The following is a 12,755-nucleotide window of genomic DNA, read 5'->3' on the forward strand; positions in this document are numbered from 1 at the left end:
TTGTCTATACATCTCTTATTTGATAAATACATGAAATAAACATAAAATACTATGTAATAATAAGTGTTAATAAAGTAAAAAGTAATGCATATTAAGCCAAATATACTATACGTTTTTGCGTTATCAAAGTCCCCCATACTTAAACCTTTTCTTGTCCTCAAGCAAATGCCACGAACATGAATAACTAAAAAAAATGTAAAATCTTTACAGCATATAGGTTTAAGATCGTGGAAGAATTTTTTCTTTTGTTGGTAAGTCATTCTAGTCTATAAACTCTACTTTGGTCAGAAATTGCATCAAGAGGTACTAACTTCCACACTAAGGGTATCGTTGGAACACATAGTCACAGTAGTGCAACCGTAAGCCTCCCTCCTATACACACCAACCTGAATCATGTCATCATGCCTAAGCCTACCTTATTAATCCTTCTTTTTATCCTTTTTGATTCTGGCGCAATCACATTAAGGTCGTTATCCTTTCACATTCATAGCAAGATAATTTGTTAGTGACTATGATCTCATCATTATTCTCTTAAAGAGTCTAATTACCACTCGTGTGTCATTTGTTGGAGAGGCTATAACCTCGATCCATTTTGATACGTAATTGACCGCAACGAGGATGTACTTGTTACCAAAAGAAGATGGGAATGGTCTCATAAAATCAATTCCTCAGACATCGAAGACTTCTAGTTCCAAAATTCCTTTTAGTGGCATTTCATCACGTCTAGATATGTTTCCAGTGCATTGACACCGGTCACAATTGATGGTCGCGATGTGCGCCAAAAGAGACCGGCTTGCAAGATCTTAGCGCAAGTCTTCGAGGTGCTTACATGTCCTTCATAGGGAGAAGAATGAAATTGGAAGATTATGTTTTCTACCTCATCTTCAGGGACACATCGACGGAAGATACCGTCAGTGCCTCTCTTGAAAAGCAGAGGCTCATCCCAATAGTAATGTTTAAGATCGTGGAAGAATTTTTTCTTTTGTTGGTAAGTCATGTCTGGTGGAAGCACCCTAGCTGCTAAGTAGTTGATGAAGTCAATGTACCATGTCAGTGTGGTTTTAATGTAAATTGCTTCCACTACCTCGTTTGTTTCGGTATCCTTATGGTTAATGCATATTTAGCTGTATTGCTTTCCAGTTGGGCTATGACTCGTTCGTAAGGGAAATCGTCGTTTATAGGCACTCGTTCAGGTTCAATACCTTCCATTCTTGACAAGTGATCAGACACAACATTTTCAGTTCCCCTCTTATCCTTGATTTCTAGGTCAAACTCTTGTAGTACTAAGATCCACCTTAGGAATCTTGGTTTGGCGTCCTTTTTATTTAACAGGTACCTAATTGCAGCATGGTCGGTATAGATAATTATCTTTGCTCCTACTAGGTAGGAACATAATTTATCCAGAGCAAACACTACGGCTAAAAGTTCCTTTTCTGTGGTGGCGTATTTCATCTGTGCAAGGTTTATGGTTCTACTTGCGTAGTATATTGTATGGAGTTTCTTATCCCTTCCTTGTCTTAAGACTCCGCCTACAGCATAGTCACTAGCGTCACACATGATTTCAAAAGGTAATATCCAATCGGGAGATTTCATGATAGGTGTGGTGATAAGAGTAGTTTTTCAGTTGTTAAAACGCCACTAGGAATTTGTCATCAAAGATGAATTCAGCGTCTTTCATCAATAAGCCAGTCAGTGGTTTGGTGATTTTTGAGAAATCTTTAATGAATCGCCGGTAGAAATCTTTAATTCAGTGTCCTAAGAAGCTTCGTATTTCTCTTACGGTTTTCGAAGGTTGAAGGTTTACTATAACTTCTATTTTAGCCTTGTCAACTTCAATCCCCTTATCGGACACTATGCGTCCGAGTACGATTCCTTGGCGGACCATGAAATAGCATTTTTTCCAGTTTAACACGAGGTTCACTTTTACGCATATTTTAAGTACCATTTCAAGATTCGATAAACATCCTTCAAAGGTTTGTCCATAAACAGAGAAATTATCCATAAAGTCCTCCATGATGTCGTCTATAAAATCAGCGAAAATTAACATCATGCATCTTTGGAATGTTACGGGAGCGTTACACAGTCTGAACGACATTCGTCGATAGGAGAATGTACCATAGGGACATGTGAAGGTCATTTTCTCTTGGTCGTCAGGATGAATGGGAATTTGGAAAAATCCCGAATAACCGTCTAAATAACAGAAGTGAGAATGCTTAGCAAATCGTTGAAGCATTTGATCAATAAACGGTAAAGGAAAATGATCCTTCCAAGTGGCTTTGTTTAATTTTCTATAATCAATTCATATTCTACTTCCAGTAACCATTCTTTGTGCTATAGATTCTCCTTTTTCATTATTAACAATTGTGACGCCTCCCTTCTTCGGTACGACATGTATTGGGCTGACCCATTGACTATCGGATATTGGGTAGATAATCCCTGCATCTAACAACTTTTGCACTTCTTTCTTTACTACATCACTCAGAATGGGATTTATACTTCTTTGATATTCTCTAGAGGTCTTACTGTCTTCCTCTAGCATTATGCGATGCATGCATATGGAAGGACTTATTCCTTTTAGATCTGAGATATTGTAGCCTAAAGCAGTTGGATATTTTCTTAAAACATGTAAAAGCTTTTCGGTCTCTATCTGCCCTAAGTCTGCATTGACTATTACAGGTCGCTCGAGTTTGGTGTCTAGGAATTCATACCTTATATTTTTGGGTAGCGTTTTAAGTTCTAGGGCTGGTTTCTTTAGGCAAGGCATATGACCGACCGTTAGTGCTAGGAATTCTCTTAGGCTGTCATCTTGGTATTCCTTACTGCAATTTTCATCTTCAAAAGTAGGAGACCTTAGAATTTTCAGTATTTTGGAGTATGATGTTTGTTCATTCTCCATTTCTCTTATACATTCGTCGATGACATCCAGTAGATAACATGTATCGTCTATAGCTGGTGCCTTTAGTAATTGCGTCAAAATAAATTTGACTTTTTTCTCTCCAACTTCAAAGGTTAGCTTGCCTTTCTTAACATCTATAATAGCTCCAACAATGGCTAGGAATGGTCTTCCTAATATGATAGGGATGTTGGAATCCTCTTTTATATCCATGATTATGAAATCAGTAGAAATATAGAATTGACCCTATGCGTACCGGAACGTTTTCTAACATACCTACGGGAAATTTAACAAAATGATCTACAAGTTGTACGGACATCCTAGTAGGTCTTAGTTCTCCCATTTTAAGCCTTTCACATATAGACAAGGGCATTAAGCTAATACTGGCTCTTGAGTCGCATAGTGCTTTGTCTATGACAAGCTTTCCGATTACACAGGGTATGGAGAAACTCCTTGGGTCTTTCAGCTTAGGAGGCATATTGTTTTGTATTATGGCGCTACACTGATAACACGAAAATGTATCGTATTTTTGACTCCATATGCATTGATTTTTACTCGATTAACACTTGTCATACCCCGATTTTGGTCCGGAATTTTTTATTTTTATTTGGCACTTGGCCTAAAATTCATTTGCATACATTCATTCCTAAATCCATTTTTTTTATTAGACATTGGTCATCATCTAGCTTCTTGATCATGGTGTATTTTGATTATAAAATGGATTTTAATCATTTGATTTTTTTAATTTTTCAATTTGATTGTAATTTCAAATTAAGCTTAATTCCAAATTTCAATTTAATTTTAATTGTTATTTTTACTCTAATTGATTTTAATTTTCCAATAAATGTTAGAATTGATATCAAAGTAATTTTAGCAAATTATGAATTAATTTGATTTTAATTTGGTTTTTACTGATTTGTTATTATTATTTAAATTGATATTTAAATTAGTCTTGGACTATTTCTAAAAAATCCATTTTATAACCGAACATGACCCAGTTTCCATCCATAGTTCATCCCAAATCAAATAATACATACACACATTTCATAACATTTAGTTTTCAAACATTTCCAAACTCATTTTCATACATACATTGCATATCCATTTCCATTTCCAAACTCATTTCTAAAATCCATACCCATTTCCATAAACTAAAAAGTCATGCTCCAAATTACACTTCACAACATTTTCTCACAAGTTCATCATATTATATGAATCCTACAAGCACAATCCTAATGAACAATCAAAGCCATTAACAAGCCATGCGCTCAAAGCTTCATCAAGAATCCAAATCTAAACGTTCATTACATAATCCCAAGTCACAATTACATGTGGGATCCTATTACATAAACCATTTCAACTATAATATTCAATCACACCATTCAAATTTTCATTTAACCCGATTGCATCCATACACAAGGTTTCCAATCAAAAAATACAAAAAACCCACAAGTTACAATTCCTAGTCAACTCCAAAGAAAATTACAGTACATCATTGGAGCCTTTCAATCTTCTTTGATAGAAAACCAACACCTTCTTCCATCCAACACTACAATGGAGGTGTCATCACTTTCAACTGTATGGTGGGACAAGTGGGACTAACAACTCTTGATTCTCTCAAAGTACTTCGATCTCTTAGACCCATTTCTCTACGGAGCCAGAAGGTTACGACAGATCATGATGCGTTCGAGGTGTTTGATGAAATGCAGCATGGGGTGTACGCCCAGGTTTTCAGCAGCAACAAGGAATGCCAGGTACTCGGCCAGTGGCACCAGCGGCTGGTTTGAGGCCACCTGTGCAAGGAACGCCTGCTCGGGCTGATGGCACTGTGCTGGATGATTCCTTTTTGAATGACACAGATAATAGTAAGCAAAATATCGAGACTGCAGAGAAAAAGCCTGAAGAAATGCAGAATGTGATATTGGATTCAAAAGAGAGGATTGAATTGTACCGCAGCAAAATGCAGGAATTGGTCCTGTACAAAAGCAGATGCGATAACCGCCTAAATGAGATTACAGAAAGGGCATCTGCAGATAGGCGTGGAGCAGAATCATTGGGCAAGAAATATGAAGAGAGATACACACATGTTGCCAACTCAGTGTTAGCATGCCATCCTAACCAAGTCCAACTTGACCTGCTATAATACAAAGCTGCAACAAACACCACAAACCTTGGCCTAAGTCAATGCAACAACCAACATCATGTACACACATACCTCAATGGACAACGTTGCTGAATTAAAAGCCTCATTATGTGATAGGCTCTTGCCAAATGGGGTACTCCACAACCACCTCCAAACCCTGGATATTTCCAACTTAACCTGACATTACCTGTATCACGTGAGAAAAATCAAATCACAGTTGGAACTAGTTTTACACAACATATATTGATGTAACATGACCATCATAAGAACCAGCAGTTGACAAATCCCTTGACCCTGCAGCAATACCAGATTAATACCATGGTTTAACCTTGCCAACAAAACCAATGCAAGGCATAACATAAACCAAGGCAATGCCTTCTGCAGCATCACTAGCAACCATGTCCTACAACATACAAAAACATCCCAAGCAACAATACAGTCCAGACCTACCGCTCATGTGCATCCTAAGCCATCCAATATTTCAAAACCTGCAAGAAAAAAAAACCGAAACAGCAAGTTAAACCTGATTATAACTCTCAATTTTACTTATCAACTTCTGAAAGAGTAGCGTTGCCATATCAGAATCTTTTTTTGCCTGTTGCGGCTGTGGAGAGTAATAAAAGCCTATGCTCTTCTCGGTTATCAGCAGGTATTTCAGAGCGTCCTGTTGATATTCCTTTGCAGCTTCCTGTGATGATAAATGAAGCAAGTGGTCAGCATAATTACCAAGAACTTGAGGAGTTCCAACCCTTTGTGAGAGAAGCTATTCAAAATGTTATGTGCAATCACATGTAGAAAAGTGGAGGGCACCAACCTCAGAGTAGCAACCTGCCCCTTAACTTTTGCAGAGGAGCACACTGTTGAATTGAACCTTGGTGCTGACAAGGCTTCCCTTCACTTGGCGACGAAAAACTCTTGTAGCCAAATCTGACTCTACAAGCAGTAGATCTGCCGTTGTCGAAAATCAAGTAACTCAGCTGGAATTTTTAAGCTTTAGCAATACAAAGCTAAGTTCAGAAGAAAAGATTATTGATGATGTCTGTTCAAGTATAACCAACCCTCGATCAAAAGCCACAAATTGACAACCATTCAAGCACGGCTAACAATCCAAATTGTCCCCAAACTTCCAAATTAAACCTGCATAATACACACAAAAATAGCTCAGATATGCAGTGTATGGGAACTGGTTATGTAAAGCCCAAAGTAGAGAGATTTGGACCTATTGCCAACTACAACAAGGTTACTGCAAGATAATCATGTGAAAACCAAAGCTCTCCGAATTCACTGCAGTAAAAGCAATCAACAAGGCAGTTAAATTTCAAGAAAATTCCCAATTTGGGCATTAAGACAAAAACGAAGAAGAAAGCATATACCCAATTTACCTGTTCCAATCCAAGCATCAATTAGGGCGACCGAAACCTGACCACCCAGAAGGGGGTTTTGCAGGATACTCTTTTGAGCTCCATATGCCATCCTGAAAACCCTAATTCGTAGAGGATAAATAGTGAAGGGATTAGTGAGGAGAGAGGTGGCTACAATTCGAAACGAAAAAAAACCTAATCGGAGGCGGAATTAAAAGCTACCAAACAGAAAAAAAAACCTAAACCTGAGAATCAAAGAAAACCTGGTTGAAGAGTTGGAAGAGCTTGAAGCTTCATCATCAACGTCATTACCGCCACCGAAGGTGAGTTTTTGCTTGAATCTTTCTGGAGCATTTCTTTGAGAGCGAAAGGGTGAGGATGGGTGAAAGTGAGACGGAGAGGGGAACGAATAGGCTAGTGTGAGTTTTTGAGTGAGAGGGTTTTAACGAGAGAGAGCAAGATATGGAGAAGCGATTTTCGAGAGAAACGCAGTTGGGAGGCGTAAGAGGGAGTTTGAAACTCATTGAACTCTTCTGGGTTATGTTACAGTACCCTTTCGTTTTTTATTTCTTTTATGCATTTTCTTTTTACTTTTTCAACAAAACCACATTTAAAACTAAAAAATTACACTTTAAGTCTTCCATTTCTTTTATTTAATAGGGTATTAATGTATTTGTTATTCCCCAATCCATTAACTCTAAAACCCAACAGCCAAGCGGCTGGGTTTAATTAGGTTAGTCCAACAGTTTCCTTTTTCTTAGTTTTTTTTATTTTTAATTCTTTTTTTATTTATCTTGGTTTATATATTTAAGTTAGTATTAAAATAACAACTAGTTGGTAAGTGGCCTGGTGGAGAGGAGTGGTTTCTAGGACTTTAGTGTAGTGGGTTCGATACCCCTATGTGTAGCATTTTTATTTCTTTTAACATTTTCTTTTATGTTTATGCTTTATTACTCATAGTTTTTTATTATTGTTTGATAATGCAAATTTGATTTCTTTAATTTCATCATTCATTCGAAACCATTTGAAAACTATAAAAATCATATTTTTCTCGATTTAATATCGAGCCCATTTTCACACCCTCGTAAGTCGATTGCTTTTGAGCATCGCCATCAACCTCACATAGCTTACTCTTGGGCTTTCTTACAATGAGCCGGTTCTCTTGCACTTACACTCATGCATTGCATTATTTGTTGTTTGGGCCTGATTTTATTGTTTCATGATTTTTTAATCCCCATTTAACAAGATGTACCCCACTCCCCCGATGTGTAATAATCTTGTACTGTTTATTTATTTATTTGTTTGACTGTTTAGTTAGCTACTAACACAAGAATAAAATCAACAATTTCAAAAAATACAAAAATATGACTCGATCCAACGTCGAGTATTTTCTCAATAAACAAGTCAATTCACTTCTCCCCCCAATTCTATTCCACTTATTTTTCAAACTTTCATCAAATGCTTGATCCAACGTCAAGCCATTTTTTTCTAATAAAAACTCAAAAATATTAATCCCTATCTAAACCCTTTTCAATAAGATGGAAATGGAACGTGGTGTATACCACACACTCCTGAGACTAGGATTCGAGATGTATATCTCGCCAATCCTAGCTCTCGCCATCATCCAAATTTATCCACTTTGCTCTATCGAACACTCATTCAAGTCTTTCTCAAACGTCCATCAATACTTGATCTAGGGTCGAGTCATTTTCACAACAAAAACTCAAAATACCTAATTCCTATTTAACACTTTTCCAGTAAAGGTGGAAATGGAACATGGTGTATACCATGCACTCCTGAGGTTAAGATTCGAGACGTATGCCTCGCCAATCTTAACTCTCGCCATCGTCTAAAATTGTCAATGTGGTTTCGTCAAACCCTTTCTCAATCAAATCTAAGATACCTAAATCTTATTTAACACTTTTTCAATAAAGGTGGAAATGGAACATGGTGTATACCATGCACTCCTGAGGTTAAGATTCGAGACGTATGCCTCGCCAATCTTAACTCTCGCCATCGTCTAAAATTGTCAATGTGGTTTCTTCAAACCCTTTCCCAGTCAAATTCCAAAAATACTTAATTCCTATCTTAACTTTTTTTCAATAAAGATGGAAATGGAACATGGTGTATACCATGCACTCCTGAGGCTAGGATTCGAGATGTATATCTCGCTCATCCAAGTTCTCGCCATCACTCAAAATACCTCCAACCGATCAAACTCTTTTCTCGCCGCCGTGCGACTAATCAAAGAACCTTTTTCATAAATGAAAGATATATTGTCTTAAGTGATACAAAACAATGTTTCGGCCACGATTGTTTAGTAGAGATAAATGACGCTTTTCCGAAGGTAGATTTATAAATCCGTTCGATGTGTGGTATGCGTTCACTCCTCATCTGTTTTGGGTAAAACAATGTTTTTCGTCGATTAATACAGTATAGCTTTCGCTAAAATCGACCAACAAACAAACATTTTTCTACCCAGAACTACGTAAGCCTTGATTTCTCTTTTGAGATACGTAGGAGCAGGATTTATAAATCTTGTCAGGCCCACTAATAAAAAACTTAGGTTTAGTCCTTCGTCAATAATCCAAAAACTTTTCTTCTCATCCTTTCTTTCTTTCCCACCTAATAAACTGAAAAGCCTAACATTCTAAACTAACATTAACGCACACAACTGACCTAATGGTTCCCGTTGAGTACAACGGACGTGAGGGGTGTTAATACCTTCCCCTTGCGTAATCGACTCCCGAACCCTGATATTGGTTGCGATGACCATATCTTATCCTTTCTTTTGTCTTGGGTTTTATCGATATTTCCCCTTTCCTTTTTAGGAACAAATAAAATTCGGTGGCGACTCTGTTCAGTCAATCATTGCGAGCGTGCGATCGTGCTTCGCTTTGAAGTCGTATCCCATTTTTTCCGAGGTGCGACAACACTTATTATTACACAGTATTTTATGTTTATTGCAGGTATTTATCGATTAAAAGGTTTACCGCAAGCAAAATGGAAAATAGCAAAAAGGAAAGGAAAATGGAAGTAAAAAGAGAAGAAAATGAGGTTTTCAAAGGGATAATGGGCAACCAAAGAAAATGGGCTTGTGGCGCCCATTATCCAGGGAGTGTGGCACCCTCCACATTGGCCCAAGAGGTAGGTGGCGCCCGCCACCAACCCTTGAGAAGTGGCAGTTTGTTGCTACAAAGGTGGCGCTCGCCACTCATCATGAAGCTAGGGTTGTGGCAACCGCCACAACCTAGTCTTCCTACATTTCCTCCACCTTTTTAGCCACGATTGCCACTACCTTTGCTACAAATGAGGAATATGGAAAAAATATATAAAAGACCTCTCAGACTCGCACGAAGCTCTCTCTTCTTCCAGTTTTCAAGTCTACGCTTAATTTTATTCAGCATTATTTCTTTTAGTTTTCTAGGCAGTTTTCTTACCTTGCAAAAGTGATAGTTTCTCCACATCGGGGACTATTACGGTTTATTATTTTTTATGCATTTGGGATTCAATTGTAAGGGTTATTCATTGCCAAAGCCTGCCGGAATTATTTTAATCGAAGATTCAAGATTCAGTTCCCGTTCTTAAATTACAATCCAAGTTTTATTTTGATTAATGTTTTATTTATTTATGCCTTATTTCATGTTTAATTTCCCAAATACCATGTCTGTTATCGGATCCATGTCCGGCTAAGCCCTTAGGCATCGATATGTAAAGACCGTCGAAACGACGGGGTTCGATAAATAATTGGTGTTAGTTTTTATAAAACCTATTTTTCCGATTTAAGTTTCTTATTTTAATCAAACTATTTTTTGTACGAGAGTACAAAACAAACTAAGGTTACCGTCAACAAGAGCGAGAGTTTGAGATTTTAACCAGACAGCTGAAACTAGGCATTAATCCTAAACACAGCGAGAACGCTTTAGGATTAATTAGATTTTATTTATATTCAAAAATGACTTTTAAATTCAAAATGAGACCGCGAGAGCCAAGCATTCTGGTTTAGGAGTATGGTCAGAGTCAATAAAAACGACAGTGTGAAACTAAGTCCTTTCTATAAATAATTTCTACTGAAGAATATTTTAACCAATAAGATTACACCAACTATCTAACGAATCCCCGAAGTTTGATGTATTACATACCGATATCCCCTATATCTCATATTAATATTCTATTTACATTATAGTTATTTCTCTTCATCCCTCCAATCATAGAACAATCATCAGTCTTAGATTTACATAGAAACATTAGACCACGATACATTCGATTATTAGTCCTTGTGGGTTCGATAATCTTTAAAACTACACGATAGGACTATGCACTTGCAATCACAATTCACATAAACTTACTAAGTCGCAATCAAGTTTTTGGCGCCGTTGCTGGGGACTAATTTAGTCAATATCGTAACTCTAGCGTTACCCAGTATAGACTAAGGCAAACAATTCTTTTTCCCTTTCTATATATGTCGAGTGTATGCCAAGTACTCGCTCTCATGGCGAGAAATTAATTCTACAGTTCGACGAACCCGAGTGTTATCTTAGATTAGAATGTCGGATACGAGACTTGATATGGGAACATCGTATCAAGCTAAATCTTCCTGGCTTTAACATTCCTACTTCTGAATCAGTTGTTCAACCAGAGATGGCCGAACCAGTGCAAAACCGTCCTCTTAAGTATTATGCAATCCCTTCGCAGGATGAACCTCATAATAGCATCGCTGCCCCTGCGATCGAAGCCAACAATTTTGAGCTGAAACCCTCACTGTTGTCATCCGTACAGCAAAACCAGTTTTCAGGTAGTCCCACGGAGGACCCGAACCTACACTTGTCAGTATTTTTGCAATACGCATACACGGTGAAAGCGAATGGTGTCAGCTCAGAAGCTATAAGACTCTGTATTTTCCCATTTTCATTAAGAGATAGAGCTAGAGCTTGGCTCCAATCTCTACCATCCAACTCTGTCACTACGTGGAACGAGTTGAAGAAAGTCTTCTTAGCCCTATATTTCCCACCTAGTAAGACGACTATGTTAAGAGCCCAAATAAACGGGTTTAAACAAAAGGATTATGAATCACTTTTTGAAGCCTGGGAGAGATACAAAGACATGATGAGGCTATGCCCATATCACGGTCTAGAAGAATGGATGATCATTCACACCTTTTATAACAGTCTCTTGTACAATACAAGATTGACAATAGATGCCGCCGCAGGTGGCGCACTGATGGATAAACCATACAACGAGGCCTATTAACTCATCGAAAGTATGGCCCAGAATCATTACCAATGGGGAAGCGAAAGAACCTCTGTAGAGAAACCTCAATCGAAGGGCGGCATGTACGAATTAAGCAGTCTTGACCATGTCAACGCCAAGGTAGATGCCCTGACTCGAAAGATAGACAGCTTGACCATAACACCAGTAGCCACCGTGGTTGTCGTAGCACCAAACTGCGAGATACGTGGAGTTCAAGGGCATACTGCCTCAGAATGTCAACTCTTGACAGGAACCACAAACCAGGTGAACTATGCTCAAGGAAACCCTTACATAAATACCTATACCCCAGGTTGGAAGAACCATCCTAACTTCTCGTACAAAAATAATAATGCATTGTATGCACCTAACCAAGCACCTGATGTACCATCAGGATATCAAAAAGCTGCCACAAATACTCAAAATTCTCCTAGGAAATCAAACTTAGAAATAATGATGGAAAAATTTGTATCTACCCAAGCTCAAACAAATAAGGATTTCTTAAATCAAAACATACACACTAGTGAGTAAATCAAGCAGTTAGCAAACAAGGTAGACGCATTAGCCACCCATAACAAAATGTTGGAAACACAAATCTCACAAGTGGCTCAATAATAAGCACCTACCGCTACTCCTGCAGGCACATTTCCTGGAGAGCCGCAACCAAACCCGAAAGGTCATGCAAGTGCTATCATACTACGAAGTGGGACAGAACTAGACGGACCGACCCTAGAACTCAAAACCCGTCCATGCATAAAGTCCCAGGTAAGGTGATTGAGAAGGAAGACGAACAAGAGGAAGATAAAAACGAAGAGGTCATAGAGAAAGAAGAACCTTATGTGCCTCCACCACCGTATAAACCCTATATCCCTTATCCTCAAAGACTTGTTAAATCTAAAAGTGTAAGGCAATTTAAAAAATTCGTAGAGCTTCTAAAACAATTGAATTTCACAATACCCTTTACGGAAGCCATAACCCAAATGCCCTCATATGCTAAGTTTCTCAAAGAAATCTTATCTAACAAGAAGAAGATAGAGGATAACGAAACTGTTACACTTACTGCTGAGTGTAGCGCCATAATATAAAACAATGTGCCTCCTAAGCTGAAAGA

At 38.0% G+C, this 12,755-nt stretch overlaps 1 protein-coding gene and 1 non-coding gene across 5 annotated transcripts in view; both read right to left on the bottom strand.

Annotated features, from left to right (window-relative positions):
• LOC127106833 (extensin-2) overlaps nt 1–12,755 on the bottom strand; it is a 77,209-nt gene that overhangs the window by 24,609 nt on the left and 39,845 nt on the right. The window lies entirely within an intron of this gene.
• Nucleotides 11,423–11,529, bottom strand: LOC127109437 (small nucleolar RNA R71). The gene has a single exon (XR_007796725.1). It is a non-coding gene; the product is annotated as a small nucleolar RNA R71 (small nucleolar RNA).

Source organism: Lathyrus oleraceus, chromosome 7 (assembly GCF_024323335.1).
Source record: "Lathyrus oleraceus cultivar Zhongwan6 chromosome 7, CAAS_Psat_ZW6_1.0, whole genome shotgun sequence".
Taxonomy (NCBI): Eukaryota; Viridiplantae; Streptophyta; class Magnoliopsida; order Fabales; family Fabaceae; genus Lathyrus; species Lathyrus oleraceus.